This window comes from Callorhinus ursinus, unplaced genomic scaffold (genome assembly GCF_003265705.2).
Source record: "Callorhinus ursinus isolate GAN/ISIS: 27379988/994484 unplaced genomic scaffold, GSC_fseal_2.0 scaffold15, whole genome shotgun sequence".
Taxonomy (NCBI): Eukaryota; Metazoa; Chordata; class Mammalia; order Carnivora; family Otariidae; genus Callorhinus; species Callorhinus ursinus.
Window position 1 is genome coordinate 32,332,285 of NW_027397077.1, and position 23,542 is coordinate 32,355,826.

Below are 23,542 nucleotides of genomic sequence, written 5' to 3' on the forward strand. Positions count from 1 at the left end.
TTTGTTTTTTTAAGTAGGCTTCATGCCCAGCATGGACCCCAATGCAGGACTTGAACTTACAACCTTGAGATGAAGACCTGAGCTGAGATCAAGAGGTGAACGCTTAACATACGGAGCCACCCAGATGCCCCTAAATTCTGTGTTTTAATAAATTGTGCACTTAGTCTAGCATGTCTCTCTTTCTTGCTTCTTTAGGTAGTCACAGTTGAAAGTGTCCTTTGGGGTAAGGATTACATTACTTTTTGGCTATGAAGGGAGAATTAGGATCAAGTTGTAGAGGGAGACCATTGGTGCAAGGTCAGCAGAGTTAACTTTTGAGTCAAAACATCCCCCTCATCCTCTCTCCACTTTCCCCCAAATCAGTGTCAATGATTACATCTTGTAAGCTCAGATTGTATTTGTTCCTGGTAAGCACCTATTGTCTGTTGGAACATTATGCTAGACACTGTGTAGGTTATCTTATTTAATCCACACCACAGACGGTTCCATAAGCATTTGCATACCTGTTTTAAATATCAGTAATTGAGGTGAAGAGAGCCTATGTAACTTCACAACTCTGCACAGCGGTTAGCATATAAAACTGATACATGGGCTTCATAAATCCTTTCACTAACACTGATCTTTGATGGCACCAGGCCTGCCTGAACATGAAATGGGTTGCCTTATGTAAGGGAGTGAGTTCCCCATCCACAAAGGTGAAGGAGAAGGAGGAATATGTCAATAGTTTACTTTTGTCCTTCATTATTATGAATATTATCTAAATAATTTTTTTATTTACCAAGGTAACATTCACATAATGTAGAATTAACCATCTTTACATGAACACCGCTGTTACCACATTCACAATATTATGCAAAGACTAATTCTGCTTCTTTCCAAAATAATTTCATCACCTTAAAATAAAACCCAGTACCCATTAAGTGGTTGGTTACTCCCCATTCCTTCTTCTCACCCCAGCCCTTAGGAATCACCAGTCTGCTTTCTGTCTAATAGGATTTACTTATTCTAGTTATTTTGTACAAATATTTTACAACACCTTTTGTGTCTAGCTTCTTTCACTTTGCATCATGTTTTTAAGATTCATCCATATTGTAGCATATATCAGCACTTCATTCCTTATTATGACTGAAAAACATTCTGTTGATGGACATTTGAGTTGTTTCCACCTTTTGGCTACTGTGAATAGTACTACTATGACCATTCATGTACACGTGTTTGAGTAACTACTTTCAATTCTCTGGGAGCTACATCTTTTGGATCATTTACTTTGTGCTAATCACCAAACTGAGTACTTTACATAAAGGAACTCTGAATTCTCAGAACGCTGTGAGGTAAATACTATTATTATCCCTGTTTTACAGATGAGAAAACTAAGTCACAGAGAAGTTAACATACATTATATTTGATCACACACTGGTGGTACTGGGACTCAAAGACAGCCAGGCACATTCCAGAGTCCGTACACTATATACTTTCTGTTTTGTGTCTTATCAGTTTCGGGCTGAACACCTACAACTGCTTCAGCTGAATCATTTCTGATACCATCCTTGCCTATTTCCTCTAGGTAGACTGATTTGTCATTTCCTTTTAAAATGCAGAATCCATATTACTTATAATATTTCAGGAGTAATTGTTTCTATTACAATCATTGCCATTATTGGTATTTTGGTTATGCTTAAAAGGTATTTAGGTGTTAGTTTTTGTAAGAAACTATTAGGTTTTTTCCTTAAATAATAAAAATCATATAATAAAAAAACTGATAAAAAGACAAGCCCCAAATTTCACAGCCAAGAGTATTTCATTAAGAGTAAAAGAAAATCACAAAAAGTAAGAGAAAATCATAGGACATATGCAATGTTAGAAATCCAAACAGTAACGAAATATATAAAATTTTTTTATGATTTTTGTCTGGAAAAAGACATTATGTTTCTAAATATTTCCAGTTGTGTTTTTTTTTTAGGTATTCTATTTTATTTTAATTATTTAATACTTTTTTATTGTTATGTTAATCACCATACATTACATCATTAGTTTTTGATGTAGTGTTCCAGGATTCATTGTTTGTGCATAACACACAGTGCTCCACACAGAATGTGCCCTTTTTAATACCCATCACCAGGCTAACCCATCCCCCAACCCCCCTCCCCTCTAGAACCCTCAGTTTGTTTTTCAGAGTCCATCATCTCTCATGGTCCGTCTCCCCCTCCAACTTACTCCCCTTCGTTTTTCCCCTCCTGCTATTTTCTTCTTTTTTTTTTCTTAACATATCTTGCATTATTTGTTTCAGAAGTACAGATCCGTGATTCATCAGTCTTGTAGAATTCACAGTGCTCACCATAGCACATACCCTCCCCAATGTCTATCACCCAGCCACCCAATCCCTCCCACCCTCCAACACTCCAGCAACACTCAGATTGTTTCCTGAGATTAAGAATTCCTCATATCAGTGAAGTCATATGATACATGTCTTTCTCCGATTGACTTATTTCACTCAGTATAACACCCTCCAGTTCCAACCACATCGTTGCAAATGGCAAGATCTCATTCCTTTTCATTGCTGCATAATATTCCATTGTGTATATATACCACTTCTTCTTTATCCATTCATCTGTCGATGGACATCTTGGCTCTTTCCACAGTTTGGCTATTGTGGACGTTGCTGCTATAAACATTGGGGTGTACGTACCCCTTCGGATCCCTATATTTGTATCTTTGTGGTAAATACCCAGTAGTGCAATTGCTGGATTGTATGGTAGCTCTATTTTCAACTGTTTGAGGAACCTCCATACTGTGTTCCAGAGTGGTTGCACCAGCTTGCATTCCCACCAAGAGTATAGGAGGGTTCCCTTTCTCCACATCCCCGCCAACATCTGTCATTTCCTGACTTGTTAATTTTAGCCATTCTGATGGGTGTGAGGTGGTATCTCATAGAGGTTTTGATTTGGATTTTCCCAATGCTGAGCAATGTTGAGCACTTTTTCATGTGTCTGTTGGCCATTTGGATGTCTTCTTTGGAAAAATGTCTGTTCATGTCTTCTGCCCATTTCTTGATTGGATTATTTGTTCTTTGGGTGTTGAGTTTGGTAAGTTCTTTATAGATTTTGGATACTAGCCCTTTATCTGATATGTCATTTGCAAATATTTTCTCCCATTTTGTCGGTTGTCTTTCGGTTTTGTGGACTGTTTCTTTTGCTGTGCAAAAGCTTTTTATCTTGATGAAATCCCAATAGTTCATTTTTGCGCTGGCTTCCCTTGCCTTTGGCGATGTTTCTAGGAAGAAGTTGCTGTGGCTGAGGTCGAAGAGGTTGCTGCCTGTGTTCTCCTTTAGGATTTTGATATACTCCTGTCTCACGTTTAGGTCTTTCAACCATTTGGAGTCTATTTTTGTGTGTGGTGTAAGGCAATAGTCCAGTTTCATTCTTCTGCATGTGGCTGTCCAGTTTTCCCAACACCATTTGTTGAAGAGAATGTCTGTTTGCCATTGGACATTCTTTCCTGCTTTGTCAAAGATGAGTTGACCATAGAGTTGAGGGTCCATTTCTGGGCTCTCTATTCTCTTCCATTGATCTATGTGTCTATTTTTGTGCCAGTACCATACTGTCTTCATGATGACAGCTTTGTAATAGAGCTGGAAGTCCGGAATTGTGATGCCGCCAGCTTTGCTTTTCTTTTTCAATATTCCTCTGGCTATTCGGGGTCTCTTCTGGTTCCATACAAATTTTAGGATTATTTGTTCCATTTCTTTGAAAAAAGTGGATGGTATTTTGATGGGGATTGCATTGAATGTGTAGATAGCTCTAGGTAGCACTGACATCTTCACAATGTTTGTTCTTCCAATCCATGAGCATGGAACATTTTTCCATTTCTTTCTGTCTTCTTCAATTTCTTTCATGAGTATTTTATAGTTTTCTGAGTACAGAGCCTTTGCCTCTTTGGTTAAATTTATTCCTAGGTATCTTCTGGTTTTGGGTGCAATTGGAAATGGGATCGACTCCTTAATTTCTCTCTTCTGTCTTCTTGTTGGTGTATAGGATTGCCACTGATTTCTGTGCATTGATTTTATATCCTGCTACTTTACCAATTCCTGTATGAGTTCGAGCAGTTTTGGGGTGGAGTCTTTTGGGTTTTCCACATACAGTATCATATCATCTGCAAAGAGTGAGAGTTTGACTTCCTCTTTGCCGATTTGGATGCCTTTGATTTCTTTTGTTGTCTGATTGCTGTTGGTAGGACTTCTAATACTATGTTGAATAGCAGTGGTGAGAGTGGACATCCCTGCCGCGTTCCTGACCTTAGGGGGAAAGCTCTCAGCATTTCCCCATTGAGAATGATATTTGCTGTAGGTTTTTCATAGATGGCTTTTATGATATTGAGTTATGTACCCTCTATCCCTATACTCTGAAGAGTTTTGATCAAGAAAGGATGCTGTACTTTCTCAAATGCTTTTTCTGCATCAATTGAGAGGATCATATGATTCTCGTTCTTTCTTTTGTTAATGTATTGTATCACGTTGATTGATTTGTGGATGTTGAACCAGCCTTGCAGCCAGGGATAAATCCCACTTGGTCATGGTGAATAATCCATTTAATGTACTGTTGGATCCTATTGGCTAGTATTTTGGTGAGAATTTTTGCATCCATGTTCATCAAGGATATTGGTCTGTAATTCTCTTTTTTGATGGGGTCTTTGTCTGGTTTTGGGATCAAGGTAACGGTGGCCTCATAAAATGAATTTGGAAGTTCTCCTTCCATTTCAATTTTTGGAACAGTTTCAGGGGAATAGGTATTAATTCTTCTTGAAATGTCTGATAGAATTCCCCTAGGAAGGCATCTGGCCCTAGGTTTTTCTTTGTTGGGAGATTTTTGATGACTGCTTCAATTTCCTTGGTAGTTATAGGTCTGTTCAAGTTTTCTATTTCTTCCTGGTTCGATTTTGGTAGTTGATACATCTCTAGGAATGCACCCATTTCTTCCAGGTTATCTAATTTGCTGGCATAGAGTTGCTCATAATATGTTCTTATAATTCTTTGTATTTCCTTGGTGTTGGTTGTGATCTCTCCTCTTTCATTCATGATTTTGTTGATTTGGGTCATTTTTCTTTTCTTTTTGATGAGTCTGGCCAGAGGTTTATCAACCTGGTAATTCTTTCAAAGAACCAATTCCTAGTTTCCTTGATCTGTTCTACTGTTCTTTTGGTTTCTATTTCATTGATTTCTGCTCTGATCTTTATTTTTTCTCTTCTCCTGCTGGGTTTAGGCTTTATTTGCTGTTCTTTCTCTAGCTCCTTTAGGTGTAGGGTTAGGTTGTGTATTTGAGACCTTTCTTGTTTCTTGAGAAAGGCTTGTATTGCTATATACTTTCCTCTCAGGACTACCTTTGCTGTATCCCAAAGATTTTGAACAGTTGTGTTTTCATTTTCATTGGTTTCCATGAATTTTTTTAATTCTTCTTTAATTTCCTGGTTGACCCATTCATTCTTTAGTAGGATGCTCTTTAGCCTCCACGTATTTGAGTTCTTTCCGACTTTCCTCTTGTGATTGAGTATAGTTTCAAGCATTTGCTCTGAAAATATGCAGGGAATAATCCCAATCTTTTGGTACCGGTTGAGACCTGATTTGTGACCTAGGATGTGATCTATTCTGGAGAATGTTCCATGGGCACTAGAGAAGAATGTGTATTCTGTTGTTTTGGGATGGAATGTTCTGAATATGTCTGTAACGTCCATTTGGTCCAGTGTTTCATTTAAAGTCTTTATTTCCTTGTTGATCTTTTGCTTAGATGATCTGTCCATTTCAGTCAGGGGGGTGTTAAATCCCCTACTATTATTGTATTGTTGTTAATGTGTTTCTTCACTTTTGTTATTAATTGCCTTATATAATTGGCTGCTCCCATGTTAGGGGCATAGATATTTACAATTGTTAGATCTTCTTGTTGGATAGACCCTTTAAGTAGGATAGAGTGTCCTTCTTCATCTCTTATTACAGTCTTTGTTTTAAAATCTAATTTGTCTGATATCAGGATTGCCACCCCAGCTTTCTTTTGGTGTCCATTAGCATGGTAAATGGTTTTCCACCCCCTCACTTTCAATCTGGGGGTGTCTTTGGGTCTGAAATGAGTCTCTTGCAGACAGCATATTGATGGGTCTTGTTTTTTAATCCAATCTGATAGCCTGTGTCTTTTGATTGGGGCATTGAGCCCATTTACATTCAGGGTAACTATTGAATCGTATGAATTTAGTGCCATTGTATTACCTGTAATTTGACTGTTACTGTATATTGCCTGTGTTCCTTTCTGATCTATGCTGCTTTTAGGCTCTCTGTTTGCTTAGAGGGCCCCTTTCAATATTTCTTGGAGGCCTGGTTTTGTGTTTGCAAATTCCTTTAGTTTTTGTTTGTCCTGGAAGCTTTTTAACTCTCCTTCTATTTTCAATGATAGCCTAGCTGGATATAGTATTCCTGGCTGCTTATTTTTCTCATTTAGTGCTCTGAAGATATCATGCCAGTCCTTTCTGGCCTGCCAGGTCTCTGTGGATAGGTCTGTTGCCAATATAATGTTTCTACCATTGTAGGTTACATATTTCTTCTCCCGAGCTGCTTTCAGGATTTTCTCTTTGTCTCTGAGACTCGTAAGTTTTACTATTAGATTTCGGGGTGTTGACCTATTTTTCTTGATTTTGAGAGGGGTTCTCTGTGCCTCCTGGATTTTGATGCCTGTTTCCTTCTCCACATTAGGGAAGTTCTCTGCTATTTGCTCCAGTATACCTTCTGCCCCTCTCTCTCTTTCTACTTCTTCTGGGTTCCCAATTATTCTAATGTTGTTTCATCTTATTGTATCGCTTATCTCTCGAATTCTGCCCTCGTGATCCTGTAGTTGTTTCTCTCTCTTTTTCTCAGCTTCTTTATTTTCCATCATTTGGTCTTCTATATCGCTGATTCTCTCTTCTGCCTCATTTATCTTAGCAGTTAGTGCCCCCATTTTTGATTGCACCTCATTAATAGCCTTTTTGATTTCGACTTGGTTAGATTTTAGTTCTTTTATTTCTCCAGAAAGGATTTCTCTAATAACTTCCACGCTTTTTTCAAGCCCAGCTAGTATCTTTAAAGTCATGATTCTGAACTCTAGGTCCACCATCTTACTAATGTCAGTATTGAGTAGGTCCCTGCCAGACGGTACTACCTCTTGTTCTTTTTGTTGAGGTGATTTTTTTGTCCTGTCATTTTGTCCAGAGGAGAACAGATGAATGAGAGAACAGAATGCTAACACCTTAACAACGTCTGCAGCAAATATAGTCTATACAAACCAGAAAAGACCTGAAACCAGGGGACAAGACAGGGAAAGAAAGAAGAGAAAAAAAAAAAGGAAACAGAAAAAGATAGAAACAAACAAAAACAGAACAAAACAAAAAAATACAGAACATGATCAAATATGATCAGGCTAGTGCATACATCAGTGCCACACACTAGCTTTTGGGCATATTTTGGTCTGTTAGAAGAAAGTGCCTGCTAAAATTTTAAAGGAAGAAAGACATATATGTACAAAATAAGGGTTGATTCAATGAAGTGATGGCAGATGACTATAAAGATGAAAATTATAAAAGATTTTATAAAAGGAATTGATAAGATAAGTTTTTTTTAAAAAGAAAGAAGAAGATTTAAAAAGAAAAAGAAAATAGGAAAAAAAGGAAAAACAAAGGGAGAGAATGTGATCAGGCAGGAGACTAGAACAAAGCCATACACTAGTGATTAAGGGTATATTTTGGTCTGTTAGAGGAAACTGTATCTCAAAATTTTGAAGAGAGAACAACTTATATATATATATGCCAAAAATAAGGGTAACTATTATGAAGGGATAAAAATATGACTCTAAAAATGAAAAATAAAATTTTTTTTTAAAAAGGGATTGATAAGATGTTGGTTGAAAAAGGGGAAAAAAATAAAAAAAAAAACAGTTAAAAAAATTAACTTTGAAAAACTAATGAATTATGGTAAAAAAGCCATGAATTCTATGTGCACTATTCCCCTAGCGCTGGAGTTCTCCCGTTCTCCTTGATCGGTAAACTTGGTCTTGGCTTGCTGGCTGTTCGTGCTGATCTTCTGGGGGAGGTTCCTGTTGCCGTGGTTCCCAAATGTCTTTGCCGGAGGCGGAATTGCCTCGCCCTTGTGAGTCCGGGCTAAGCAAGCTGCTCCGGTTTGCTCTCAGGAGCTTTTGTTCCCTGGAAGCTCTTGGTACAGCTTTGGAGGACCAGGGTGAAAATGGTGACCTCCCAGTCTCCACCATAGGAGCTGAGAACTCGGGGCCCCGGTCCTCAGTGTGCCCCCAGCGAAAAGCAGTCACTCCCGTCTCCCTGCTCTCCGGCCGCACTCCATGCTCACCCGGCCTGTGATCGAGCGTTTCTATGTCTGGCACCGGACCCCGTGTGGAGTCTCCCAACCCAGCAGATCCCTGTGGTGCACTTCTGCGCTGCTCCTCCCCGGGGAGAAGGGGAGTCTTCCTGGCTCTGCCGCTTGTTGGGTCCTTGCTGGAGGAGCAGTGGCCTGACTGGGCCGCGGATCACAGTTTATGGCAACCCCGAGCTGAGAGCCCGCGCCTCGGCTCTGTCTCTGCAGCTGGCTTCCCCGCTCCGATATCTGGGAGCTCTGCCGCACCCAGGCACCCCCGTTCTTTCTGTGACCCCGATGATCTTGAGACCACACTGTCCCGCGAGGGTTCCACCCCCCCACCTAGCCACTGGAGCGACGTCCCTCCGCGGAGCCGACTTCTAAAAGGTCCGATTTTGTGCTCCCCAGCTCTATCACTTGCCAGAAGCGGCCAACGGAGGCCCCCTCCCCTGCCGTCTATCCTCCTGAATATCGCCTCGGATTCACTTCTCCGGACATCCTACCTTCCAGAACGTGGTCACTTTTCTGTTCAGAGTGTTGTTACTATTCTTATCTTCGATCTCCTGTTGAGTTCGTAGGTGTTCAGAATGGTTTGATCCCTATTCAGCTGAGTTCCTGAGATCAGACGAAATCCAGGTCTCCTACTCCTCCGCCCTCTTGCTCTGCCCCCCCCTCCAGTTGTGTTCTGACAGTGGTAGTGTTCAGAGTCTTATTAATTTCCTCAAGAGTTTGTTGTAGTTCATTTATAGGTATATACCAAACCACAAGCTAATAGTGAGCTAGTGGTGGATTAAAACTCCCAGGTACTGTCCTTATGATCTACTGTCACACCATGAGCATCATTCTGCCACAGTGGCTTATGCAGTTGATTTTCTTAATCTCAGTGCAGTACTTCCCATGTCCCTGTGTAATTAATGGGACATGTTTTGGTCTCATGCCATTTTCTCAAGGTAAGTTTATATCCCAAGTCTAATACTCATTTTGTTAATGATCACTTTCAGTTGGGAAAGTATAAAGAACTCTGGCACTTGACCATCCTGGGGATTTTTCATTTATTTTAGTTAGTGTATTTAGCACTATCAGCTGGGAGGAGATTTTGATCACCTTAAGCTACACTTAGAAACATGTCTGCTTTCCATTTTTTCCTGAGAGATTCCTACTCAGATCAAACATCTCCACCATTCATGGAGTTATGCAGAGTAACAAGATTCCACTTGTAGAACCAGACTGTCATTTGTAAGGATTTGGTGTAGAGGAATAAAGAGATATTCATCAAGTTTAACTATAGCATTTGAAACCAGAGGTTCTATGCAATTCTCAGTTTGAGTATTGAATTGCACAATCTTTTACTCAGTATAATTTATTATCTGAGAGATGTGCCTACATTAGTAGCATTTGACCACATTTTAATCTCACTAAGCTGCTATGAATTAAACCAAATGGTAAGGTTACAATGTATGACTCCCTTTCATACCCATATAAGTTAATGTTAACCGATAAAATGAAATGTGTTTTGCCTGACCCTGAGATACATATCTTTCTTGCATATAATAGTCCTATAATGTAAGTGAAGGTAAGCTTTTTCTTATATCTTTTTCAATAAACTATTTATATTAGAATAGAAATCCTTAATTATCAGCTGTATATACTTGTTGGTGTCTTCACTAAGTCTGAAGATATTATTTAGGTGTTAATTTATGTATTCTCTCTTATAGGATGTTGATACTGATCATTTAGGGGTGGACATGCTTGTTAAGATTATGCAATTTACTAATGAGCTTTTCAAGAATGGATTTCTTTTCACCACATCAGTGCCCATAAATGTCTGTGCTTTCTTTACATAAGGATAAGGCAAGCCAGATGGTGGTCTTGTTTTTATTAAGATTATTTTATATAGGCAGAGATTCTTCTTGGCTTCCTTTTTAAATGGATTTTTGTGATAGGGAGAAAATGCAAATGAAGTAATAGGAGTGCTCATAAATTTCTAGCCTGGTGACTATAATGCAGGGTTATTGGCTTTACTATCAAACCTTCCCAAGCACACTTTCTTTGCGTTAGTGACTTATGTAATATTGGGTTTTGCATCTGTACATTAGACTGTATAATTCCTACTCTCCACCTAGTGTGCCTTATACACCACCCTCCCTCTCTCTCTCACACACACACTTACACAACAGTCTTTCCTGGCTGAAGCTAAGGAGTGTCAGTGTCAGATTTCCCTTATACATTTTAAATCTAGCTAATGGATGCCCTATGGTTATGAAAATTACATATGCTTAATGCCTAAGGCAAGTGGCTTGCTGTCTCCGCAAATGCCTAAATGATGATCTGCCTCCATGGTGCTACAGAAGTGGTGTTAACACTTTGCTAGGAGCAATCATAGATAAGGATTGATCCTTTATAGATTTGAATGCACTACTATACTTTTAATGTTTCTTTTCCATCTATTTTATGAGTCCTATCCATCTTTAAAAGGAAACATTCTTTTGGGATTATCCAGATATAAACACATCCCATAAAGCTTCTGAAGACAGTTAGAAGAATTTGAGAACTGGTAAAGGCATAGGTGATCGGGAATCTCTCAGAGATTGCCCCTACCCATCACATTACATTTGCAGTCACATCATTATTCCATCTGCAGTACATCTCCAATGCTAAATATATTTTGAATGAACTATCTATGGCATTTCAAATTAAAAGATAAAATTTGCTAGATGCAGAACTACTCTCATGGTATGGCAAATCAAGCTTTTCATCTTGGTGTTGTCCTTTAGGATTAATTTTGATGGTGGTGGCAGGGTGTTGAGCAGAGAGAAAAAGAGACACCTTCGAGAGATGGTATTAAAAATACCTCAGAGCTCTAAAAGTCTGTTTTTATCAGAAACATTTGGCTGCTACAAAAGGCTAGCTGGGTTCCTGTCCTTTCTGGTTCAGTAACCCCAATCATTGGGTCCACGAGGGCAAGAAATGACTGTAAGACAATGATTTGATTTTTATGAGTTTAACTTCAGTTTCTGAATCAAACATAGCAAATATATAGTTTAGTTGTTATCACTTCTCTTCTCTTATATTTATGGCAGTCATCACCAATTTGTTGTTGCTACTAATTTTTTTGCTATTTTTTCCTGTTAAACCCACATATGGCTTCATAATATTTCTCAACATAACCCTTGAGAAAGCCACTGTTGCTGGATCAGAGTTGTCACATGAGATGCAGGTGGTTTGGGCATCCAGCTCCACGTTGGGTTATAGCTGGCCACAGCTATAGCTGGCCATTTTCTCTAACAATCTCTGATATGTCAAGTGTAGAGTTAAAGATCTCTCACTTTTCCTGGTAGGTCACTCTGACAGTAGACATACCTTGGATTTCTTATCCTGTGTATAGTTTATCACCACAGTCATTCACTATGATCTTTTCTAGTATTTTCAGGTCAACACTAACTATCATTGTTTCTCAAGTTTACAATCATCTAAGTGACACTATTCCAAAAATCATTCCCTGAGCTATTCTGACAATTTGCACTTTGAACATCTCCTGCCAGAGATCAGGAGAATCTGTAGAGATGAACATATGTATTTTGGACCTCCTGGACGTTCACATCATGGTTCCAACAGATGCTTGGTGCCATTATCAGTAGAGTGAAGTCCGAAACTTTGCTATGAATGTGACCCTTTTATGGCTCGGATAATGAGGGAAGAATAGATCCCTGCAGCCTGTAACCACTGAATCTTCTCTCCTTTCTTGATGTTCCTTGGAGTTGTCATTGGTGAATATGATGGTTTTGTCTATCTTAAGCGAAATATGGTCCATGGTTAGTTCTAGCCTCTAATGAGTGGAATTAACTGACCTCTAAGGATTACAGCTATGGATGGTCCCCCAAAAGAGGACTTCAGATAATTGTTTTTCCTGTAAATTAGACTGCTACATGTATTTGGCAATAGATAAGAGAGAGAGAGCTCTTTTATGTAGCTTCTACTTGGAGAGAAAGACAGGCATATAACTCTTTCTTATGTCCCTGACCAAGGAAGATCCTTGTCAAATCAGACCTAGTGAGCCTATTCCTTTCTGGGTGATGAGTGAAATCCATCTACACAGTGTTGTGATTATCCAAAATGGATAGTAGCCCAACTTAGTCATATTCTGAGGACTCTCAAAGCCCTATTCAGATGGTCCTTATCTTTTGCCTTTTGAGGTATCTAGGTAAATAAGCTACTGTATTTACCCTAGGGCAATCTAGACCTACTAGGGACAGAAGCTGTGTAAATAGAAATGAATTGACCTCATTTTTCCTTTTCTATACATTCCACTGAGGCTACTCTTTTTTTTTTCTTGAAGGTTTTATTTATTTATTTGACAGAGACACACATTACAATCACCCTACATTACATCATTAGTTTTTGATGTAGTGTTCCATGATTCATTGTTTGCGTATAACACCCCGTGCTCCATTCAGTACATGCCCTCTTTAATACCCATCACCAGGCTAACCCATCCCCCAACCCCCTCCCCTCTAGAACCCTCAGTTTGTTTCTCAGAGTCCATAGTCTCTCATGGTTCATCTCCCCCTCTGATTCTCCCCCTTCGTTTTTCCCTTCCTACTATCTTCTTTTTTTTTTAACATATAATGTATAATTTGTTTCAGAAGTACAGGTCTGTGATTCAACAGTCCTACACAATTCACAGCTCTCACCATAGCACATACTCTCCCCAGTGTCTATCACCCAGCCACCCCATCTCTCCCACCCCCCACAACTCCAGCAACACTCAGTTTGTTTCCTGAGATTAAGAATTCCTCATATCAGTGAGATCATATGATACAAGTTATATATATATATATTTTTTAAGATTTTATTTATTTATTTGAGAGAGCGAGTGTGAGCACGAGCAGGGGGAGGGGCAAAGGCAGAGGGAGAAGCAGATCACCCAAGGAGTAGGGAGCCTGATGCGGGACTCCATCCCACGACCCTGAGATCATGGCCTGAGCTGAAGGCAGACACTTAACTGACTGAGCCACCCCAAGTTATATGCATTTTAAAAGCTAGAAAGAGTAATAGTAATAACAGCAGCCATATATTGAGGATTTACAGTATTATTGAATATTCTTTTTTTTTTTTAAGATTTTATTCATTTATTTGACAGAGAGAGACACAGCGAGAGAGGGAACACAAGCAGGAGGAGTGGGAGAGGGAGAAGCGAAGCAGGCTTCCCGCAGAGCAGGGAGCCCGATGCGGGGCTTGATCCCAAGACCCTGGGATCATGACCTGAGCTGAAGGCAGACGCTTAACGACTGAGCCACCCAGGCGCCCCTGGTATTATTGAATATTCTAAGATTTTATCTACATCATCTCAGTTAATTTTCCCAGTAATCCCCCTGAGGTTGCTGTTGTATTATATGGATTTTATGGAATCAGAACACAAAGTTTCTGGCACATTCAGCGATCTGTCCAAGTCTTAAATAGCTAGTGAGTTATGGATCCAAGACTCCCACATCAGTAGTCAGATTCTAGAACCTGAACTCTTAGCCATAATACTGTACTGTTTCACTAATAAATGTTTGGTCCAACTTCTGCTTTACTTATGAGAAAACTCAGCTGCTTTGGTGAAAACAAAGCTTTTAAGTGACTTCCCAACTGGACATACTATTTAGCTACAGACTTAAGACTAAATCATATGTCTTCATTTAAAAATAATAATTACAGCAACAGTAACAACAGCTACACATTTTATAGCCCTTGCTACATGCCAGGTACTCTCATAATGCTTTCTATAGGTTCATTTACTCAATCACCTCAACTACCTTAAGGAAAATACTATTATTATTCCCATTTACTCATCAGGAATCTTATGCATTCTGAGACTAACTCAATTGCTTAAGGTCACACAGCTGCCAAGTTAAGAAGCTAGGATTTGAATCCAGGCAGTCTGGTGCCAGACTTTGTGTTCTAACCCAGTGGTTTGGAATGTGGAGAGGGCTTGCCTCCTCCTCCAGAGAAGTTTGCAATGCCTGGGGACAACTGTGGTTGTCATAACTTGGAGAGGGTACTACTGGAATCCAGTGGGTAGAAGCCAGGGATGCCACTAAACATGCTACAGTGCCTAAGATAGCCCTCTCACAACAAAGAATTATTTGCTCCAAAATGTCAATAATGTTAAAAGTACTGTTCTAGCCACTATGCTGTGCAATCTCTCTTTGCCACCAATATGATCTGGGAAGAGACAGACTGTGGAATACACCCTTCCAAATAAGGAAACGGAGAGTAGCCTCCAGTGTACATGCTCAGTTTAGCGTGTCTTTTATCATGACTGCAATTCCAGTTTGGAATGTTACACTTTTTCAGGTATCTCATAAGGATAAAAGCTAGCATTGTGCCCAGCGAGAACCAATGGGGGCTCATCAATTATTACAATGAAAGCATAAATTGGCGTGTTTAGATTTTGGATGAAAGAATGGCAACCCAGTTGGAGCAGATGATAAAAGTAGCACTCTGATGACTAGTGGTGATTTTGGCTTCAGGAAAGCAAAGTAGCCACATTGTTATTCAAAAAAACATGTTATTTAGGAAAGGAAGAAAGCTGGTGTTTTAGGCATTTTCTTTTCATTCAAACAAACCAATTTTGCAGATTTAGTATGCCTTTTATTAATAGTGCAGCTCAGTTACAGTTGAGGCAGCAAGTTTGGACAAACTTAAAAAGAGGAATAAAAATATTTTTATACTTACATTGTGTATTTCTCACAAGAATTTCCAAGTGTAATTATCTGTGAATTTCATCCAGAAATCTTGAACTGTGGGAATCTACGGTTTGGTTACTGACCAATCAGGATTGAGTATAAGTCCCAGTGTATATGTTACTTAGGAAGGCAGAGTCATAAATTACAAGCAAAAGGAAATTTTCTTATTACTACTACCAAGGATTTATGTTGTTTATTATCATCCAGGTGGTAATCAAACATAGGACTACCTGCCTACCCAGCTGTCCTCCTTCACTGTGTTTTCATTTAATAACTATTTAGGTTTATTTGCTAGGTGCTAGCTTTGGTGGAGACCACAATAGAAATGAGATACAGCCTCTGCTTTCATGAAATTGATAAGTCAGATAGAATTAACACACCTGACACATGAAAATCTGTGAACCCTAAGGCTGGTTGTACTGATCATAGAAATTCAGAAAATGGCATAGTCAAGAACTATAGCTACATCTTGAAATATAAGGTGGATATGTGTAGGCAAATGGGCATGAGGAATTGGACCATAGTTGGAAAGAATAGTATGATAGAACACAAGGGCATTATATGGCTTTCGGTCAGAAATAGGCTTTTTTATTTATTTATTTATTTATTTATTTATTTATTTATTTATTTATTTATGATATAGGTTTTATTGAGTAAGATTTTCTTTTACACGTAAAAGCCCAGAGTCTACATACAGTCAGACAGAACTGCATTTGAATCCTGGTTCTACCACATAAGCTCTGTTACTTTAGGAATATTATTTCAATTCTCAGCTTTCTCATTTGTAAAACGTATGTAATAGAATTGGTCTGATTATGAAATAGGCACATTTAAGTAAGTCATGTGGCACATTCACATATCAGCTATTATTACTGTTGTTGACTCCTCACACTTTAGGGTTGATATAATATACTTATAAATTTACTCACTTGAATCTGCATAGTTATCTATACATAACCACACCCTGTTTTCTCTCACATGTCTTCCAGACTATTTATAGCAGTATCTATAGAAGTGCTGTCCAACAGAAATATAATGCCAGGCACATGACCAATTTTAAATGTTTTAGTAACCACCTTAGAAAAAAGAAAAATAAGCAATTGGGAGTTGATTTTAATAATCTATCTTATTTAACCCATATATCCAAAATAGTATAATTTTAACATGGAATCAATGTTAAAATTATTGAGATATTTCATATATTTTTCCTGTACTAAATCTCTGAAATTTGGTGTGCATTTAATACTGAAGCACATCTCAGTTTGTATTAGTCACATCACTGTTTCTAAGACTCAACTATATTTGGGGACCATTCTCCTTTGCTCTTAAAAAATGGAATTGCTAGCCTCACATGTCTTCGTAACTTTATTGGTAGTCATAGATGATGACAAATAAAGTGTCTTGTCTGAATACAAATGTCAAAAGGGAGAAGACAAAGATATAACTGGAGAAATAGAAGGCAATATCTATTAAACGGGCTAACATTTATTTTTAAATGCTTGGCTTTAAGGGTACTGATAAATCCTTAAAGTGAGAGTATGCTTGTGAAATAAAAGCACATGATACAAAATAAACTCAGTTTTTACCCTCTCTGTGCCTCAACTGAAATAAAAGCTTCTGTGAGGATCTAGCAATTTATACTATAAAAGTTAAATGAACACAAGCCATCCTTAGGGCACAGGATAAACTTTTAGCACAGGAACAGCTTTTCTTTATACAAAAATAGTGTTTGGTTTTTGTGAAAGGTATTTTTAAAATAGGAATGAATTGGTTTTTGTTTAATGCTGCTTCTGGGTGCTCAGTACTACAGTATTATAATCCTGTGCTATAGCAGACGAGCAGGTTGCTTTTATGTGTGAAGCTGATTTTTACGACGTAATAGCAGGAGAACTCATGTGTTAGTCTTCATTTTCCAAGCCTCATAATGGAATGCCTTGAACTGTTCCTTTTCCTTTCCAATTTTCTTTGAAGCTACGTTTGCAACCCTAACTGTAGTTAGCAGTGTGTGTGTGTGTGTGTGTGTGTGTTCTTAGACCATTACGTTTAATTGCTACATGAAGTTAACGGTCTCTAACTTATACTGAACCACTTAGGACAACTTCATTACTGCTCTGCCCTAACCATTCTAGGTAGGCAACTAACATTCTGGGTATGTCAGTTTAATTTTGTCTTTTAGATTCTAAGTTCAACATTATAATTAACTGTCCCACTATATAGATGTTTTTAGAAGAAATGCCCTATTATACTGTTAGAACTCAAAGTTTAATACAGGAATCAGGTTTCTTCTTGTATACTGAATGTAAATTTCTAAATGGCAAACTAGATTTAGGACTTGGATAACCTATGTTCTATAATTAGACAAGACACACATATTATTGGCATTTAATACATACTGGGTGCCACTGAATAGTCATAATAGGAATGGATGCCATCATTTTTTTTTTCTTGGCTACCCAAAAGGTTAACCATCCAAGAAATAATACATTCAAGTTATAACCTTCTACAGATGACCACATAAACTACTTGGCTGCTTCTGAAAGGAAAGTTTTTAATTATTCTTGAAATAGCTTCTGTAATTAAGTAACTTGTCTAATATGAGAAAAAAATGAAATCTACAGTGAAGGTCAAAACTACAGGGATTCATTATGCTGTATGTTTTGTTTTGTTTTAATTTCAAACATATTTAATACATAAAGGCGTTTTGTAATTGGAGCTTTTATCTGATATATATGTATATATTATTTCAAATATGTTGAAATATGTATATATATGTGTGTATATACATATATATATAACCCATATATATATATATATATATATACATACATATGGGTTAACTTTGCACACTACTTTTATTCATTATTCCTCTTCCTCTAAAAGACAATAGTATACCTTTTAAGAATATCCTTCAACCTTAAGTGAAATCACCTTAGAAATAAAGCTATCAAAAATAAAAGTAAAATATATGTCTGCTGGTATTAGAAACAAAAAATAAACCAATTGAGTAAGCATGGTATCTTACACATTTGGGGAAATAAGCAGGTTTAGAAGCACTCATGGCTGCTACCAGTATTGATTTGGTACCAGAGTTTTTATTGTAGTGTCTGTCTCATTTTGTCTTGTGATTGGTTTGGTTAAAGTGAGGTTCAAGATATGGGCTTGAGTATCATTTGAGACAAGAAGTCTTCTTATTCCAGACCTTAGTGTTTCTCTTCTTCCATCATTAAGTACGTTTTGCCCAAGATTTATGAAAGGTACATAACACATGGCCTTCTAATAGTTCATAGTCTAATAAGGGAAATGCAGCATAAATGTTGGCTAGGTCTTATAAACTATTCTGTGGATCACAGAGAAGGGAGATTGTGATTATGCATACAAAGCATCTATGGGATATTTTAATATTCTAGACATACATTTTCTACCAAATACCCTATGGTTTTCAACCCACAGGTCATTGGGAAAATATACTCATAGAGTTCTATACTTGGATAATTTCAGAGTTTACTTTGTGAGATATTCAGGAAGTCAAAAATTTTACTTCTTTTTGTACCTCAAGCAGTTCATTATTTTTGAATTCTCCCAAACATAACTTGCCACTGGAGAAACTATTTAATATACATGCCTTATTCTTTTTTTGGTCAGGATTGTCAATATAGCAAGCAAGAGAATTCATAGTTAACTTCTTCCTCTGATCAATTATTCCTAAATGTTATTGTGGGAAATGTTGCATTAGAAACTAGTCTTTTGGGTTTGTATTGAGAGTAAAACTTTTATTATTCCCTTTAATTGAACCATTGCCTCTCCTCAAACAGTGTGTTGTAAAAGAATGTTTAGGAGTAAAGGGAAGGCATGAGGAGGTATTGTACATGGGTGAAGGGGTGAGGTGTGTGTGTGAGGGTCAAGGGGAGTAGCGAAGATTGGGGGGGCAGCTATAGGCAGTCAAGCAATGTTTATCAAATTTTGATGTGTAATGCAATCACCTGGAGACCAAGTTCAATGACATTCTCTAAGGATTCTACACACATCCCAAAGAGGCTTTTATGTACTAGGTTTCAGGTTGGAATTGCAAAACTATATTATATCAGGAATCCCAGGACTGTGCGCCACACTTGAGAAACTGCCCTAGAGGAAAAGGAATTATCCTGTATTCCATTTCCTTGTTCTTTCTAAAGACAGCAGAGAATTCTAGGACTGATGGCTATTTTGTGGCAACTGCATTTACTAAATCTCCTTCCCTCGCATGTAAACCATCTAGAAATGACTTGACTGTTAAGGCCTTAATTATTTTATAAACCCCACAGTTTAGATTCTGGAACAGATCAGGATAAAAGGAAAAAAAAAACTTTTTTCTTACTTGTGTTCCTTAAAAAATAATAACTATATAGAGTACAGAGTTTCTGTTAGGAAGGATGAAAAAGTGCCAGAAATAGTGGTGATATTTGTACAAAAATGTGACCTAATGCCACTGAATTTATACTGAAAAATGGTTAAAAGGTAAATTTTATGTTATATATACTTTACCACTGCATTTATTACAACAACAATAAAAGCTTTGTTTACTGACTGCTACAAAGTCTTTACTTACTGCTACTTTTGAGATTATTTTAGTAATTTGTGGGCATGTTTCTCGATGAGGACTTCAAGAGTCAAGCATCCACAAAGATTAACTGTTCGTTAATTTAGAAAAAATAATTATTTTGTAGTTTGTTTTCATTTTAGTTTCAGCAAAGATCTGAAACATGTCAATCATGTTGAATTTGGTTTCTTAAAAAATTAATATAATAGCTCTATTTTCAACTTTTTGAGGAACCTCCATACTGTTTTCCACAGTGGTTACACCAGCTTGCATTCCCACCAACAGCGTAGGAGGGTTCCCCTTTCTCCACATCCCTGCCAACATCTGCCGTTTCCTGACTTGTTAATTTTAGCCATCCTGACTGGTGTGAGGTGGTATCTCATTGAGGTTTTGATTTAGATTTCCCTGATGCCGAGCGATGTTGAGCACTTTTTCATGTGTCTGTTGGCCATTTGGATGTCTTCTTTGGAAAAATGTCTGTTCATGTCTTCTACCCATTTCTTGATTGGATTATTTGTTCTTTGGGTGTTGAGTTTGATAAGTTCTTTATAGATTTTGGATACTAGCCCTTTATCTGATATGTCATTTGCAAATATCTTCTCCCATTCTGTCAGTTGTCTTTTGATTTTGTGGACTGTTTCTTTTGCTGTGCAAAAGCTTTTTATCTTGATGAAATCCCAATAGTTCATTTTTGCCCTTGCTTCCCTTGCTTTTGGTGATGTTTCTAGGAAAAAGTTGCTGTGGCTGAGGTCAAAGAGGTTGCTGCCTGTGTTCTCCTTTAGGATTTTGATGGACTCCTGTCTCACATTTATGTCTTTCAACCATTTGGAGTCTATTTTTGTATGTGGTGTAAGGAAATGGTCCAGTTTCATTCTTCTCCATGTGGCTGTCCAATTTTCACAACACCATTTGTTTTGAAGAGACTTTTTTCCATTGGACATTCTTTCCTGCTTTATCGAAGATAAGTTGACCATAGAGTTGAGGGTCCATTTCTGGGCTCTCTGTTCTCTTCCATTGATCTGTGTGTCTGTTTTTGTGCCAGTCTTGCCATTTGCAATGACATGATGGAACTGGAGGGTGTTATGCTGAGTGAAATAAGTCAGTCAGAGAAAGACATGTATCATATGATCTCACTGATATGAGGAATTCTTAATCTCAGGAAACAAACTGAGGGTTGCTGGAGTGGTGGGGGGTGGGAGGGATGGGGTGGCTGGGTGATAGACATTGGGGAGGGTATGTGCTATGGTGAGTGCTGTGAACTGTGTAAGACTATTGAATCACAGATCTGTACCTCTGAAACAAATAATGCAACATATGTTAAGAAAAAAAAAAGATAGCAGGAGGGGAAGAATGAATGGGGGTTAATTGGAGGGGGAGATGAACCATGAGAGATGATGGACTCTGAAAAACAAACTGAGGGTTCTGGAGAGGAGGGGGGTGGGGGGATGGGTTAGCCTGGTGATGGGTATTAAAGAGGGCACATTCTGCGTGGAGCACTGGGTGTTATGCACAAACAATGAATCATGGAACACTACATCAAAAACTAATGATGTAATGTGTGGTGATTAACATAACAATTAAAAATTAAAATTAATATGATAGCAATGGAGGTGTTAAACTTGAAACATCTTCATTATTACTGGAAATTTGGAAACTGTGTTTCTGGGATCGATCAGATTAATGTCTTGATTCTTTTCTGATGTTAAGTTCTGTAGGTCTTCAGTTTACTGTTGTAATGTAACATTTTGATCAGGAATATTTCCCCTAAAATGAAGTATGCAATTCATAATTGTTAAGTCTTGTGTGGAACATTTCATTGTTGTTATTTGAAAGTGACTTGCCAGATGTATTCACATTATTATGAGCAAGGTCGAAAGCATCAAGTGTGCAAGTACTTTGTAATTGGTGGTCTGTCAGATATATCAGGGAATTCAATCTATTACATGCATTTCAGTGCACTAAACCAACACTACATGAAGCCATCGGAGCATAGGATAGCCTCACTAATCTTACTGTGGTAATTACTGCAGGTGTATCCTGATCATTTAAAATGGGCATTCACATTGGGATGCATCTTTCTGTTGAAATATTAAGGCCATTAGAGAGAATTATAAGAGAATTTCACTCTGAGTACTTGATACAAAAGATAAAATGATTGTCAAACAAATATATCCTAAAAATCCTGAACACCTAAGACTCTTGTTGGAACAGAAGTTTGCAAAAGTGAAGCAAAACCTAAGTGTTCAGTGCTGTTCTCAACTTTTATTTGTATCTTTTACCAAGACCTACAGGAGTTATGGAAAGAATTATTTAAAGCACTAAATAAAATTTGGAAATTCAGAATAGGTGAAGACATTTTCATTGGAGGAGAGGGGATCACATTAATTTTTTACAGTAAATTTTTTTAAAGATCTGAAATGATTCCTTCTTTCAACTTGTGAGTATGAGTTTGTTTCTGTAGCAGAAAGACTCTTGTTGCTATGGTATCTCTGAACATTGCTTTTGGCATTGCCTTTCACAGCTATAACTGGTCATTGTAGAAGGGCATTATACATGCATTTTGACTGTTGTTTCCATGTGAAAGCTGGGTTGTTTTGACATGTGTTATATTTCAAAATTAAATTATTTACTTAATGCAAGACTCTACCAAAAATGAACATATTAAATGAACTAAATAGTATGTATATGTTAGTTGTTTTAATAACAGGAAAGGTTAACTATTTTCATTCCAGCTGTTATGTATGGGACGAAGTGTAGGTCCCTTTGTTCTTTTAACAAAACCCTAAATCTTTATTTTTTGCTTAAAAAAAATTTTTTTTTCATTTCCAGCTACCAAAGCTCTCAGTTTCTGATCTAATTTTAGTATTCACATATGGAGTAGATGCCAATCTTGCCTCATTTAAAGTCTTACAGTATCACTGATATGTATTTTTTCCATTGGATGAAAGATTAAAGTTAAGCTATTTTTTGAGGGAAAAAAAAAATCCTGGTCAGGTCCTGGCTACCAAAAATACCAAGTGTATGAATATTGATAAGATTCCCAAAATGGCACAGTTTTACTAATACATTTACTTACTGAATCCTAAATTTAGTTTCCAGCTTGCATTGCTGTCAGCCCTTTCTGTAGTTTGGCCTCTTAAGTTCAAGACCTGGAAAACTGTGAATGCTAATTATATTTACCTTTGGACATTTACAATTCCACTCTCCCACCATCTTAGCATACTTTTTTAGCTAGGTCATAGTGAAATTGAATTCTCTGTGTCAAATGCATTTTAATGTAATATCAAGAGAAGGATTTCATCATAGAATAGACTTGTGACCACAGTCCAGCCTCTGTACTTAGGTTTGTGTGAGACTCTTTGTAAGATAATTAATGTCTCTGAGCTGTTGTTACCTTCAGTGTAGATAATAGGATCAGGCTGGTGATGATAATATAAAATAATATAAGTAAAGGTGGAATGCCTGGTAATTGGTAGTACTGTAGTAAACAGTAACTGTCCTTATTATTATCAGTAATTACTTAATAAATATATGAATCTTTTAGCTAGAATCATCTTTTTTTAACTTTATTTTATTATGTTATGTTAATCACCATACACTACATCATTAGTTTTTGATGTAGTGATCCATGATTCATTGTTTGCATATAACACCCAGTGCTCCATTCAATATATGCCCTCCAGGCTCACCCATCCCCCCACCCCCCTCCCCTCTAGAACCCTCAGTTTGTTTCTCAGAGTCCATCGTCTCTCATGGTTCATCTCCCCCTCTGATTCCCCCCCTTCATTTTCCCCTTCCTACTATCTTGTTTTTTTTGTTGTTGTTGTTGCATTATTTGTTTCAGAAGTACAGGTCTGT

At 37.6% G+C, this 23,542-nt stretch overlaps 1 protein-coding gene across 2 annotated transcripts in view; it reads left to right on the forward strand.

Annotated features, from left to right (window-relative positions):
* Positions 1–23,542, forward strand: part of CNTN4 (contactin 4) — a 952,644-nt gene that overhangs the window by 362,004 nt on the left and 567,098 nt on the right. The gene's annotated exons all lie outside the window — the stretch shown is intronic.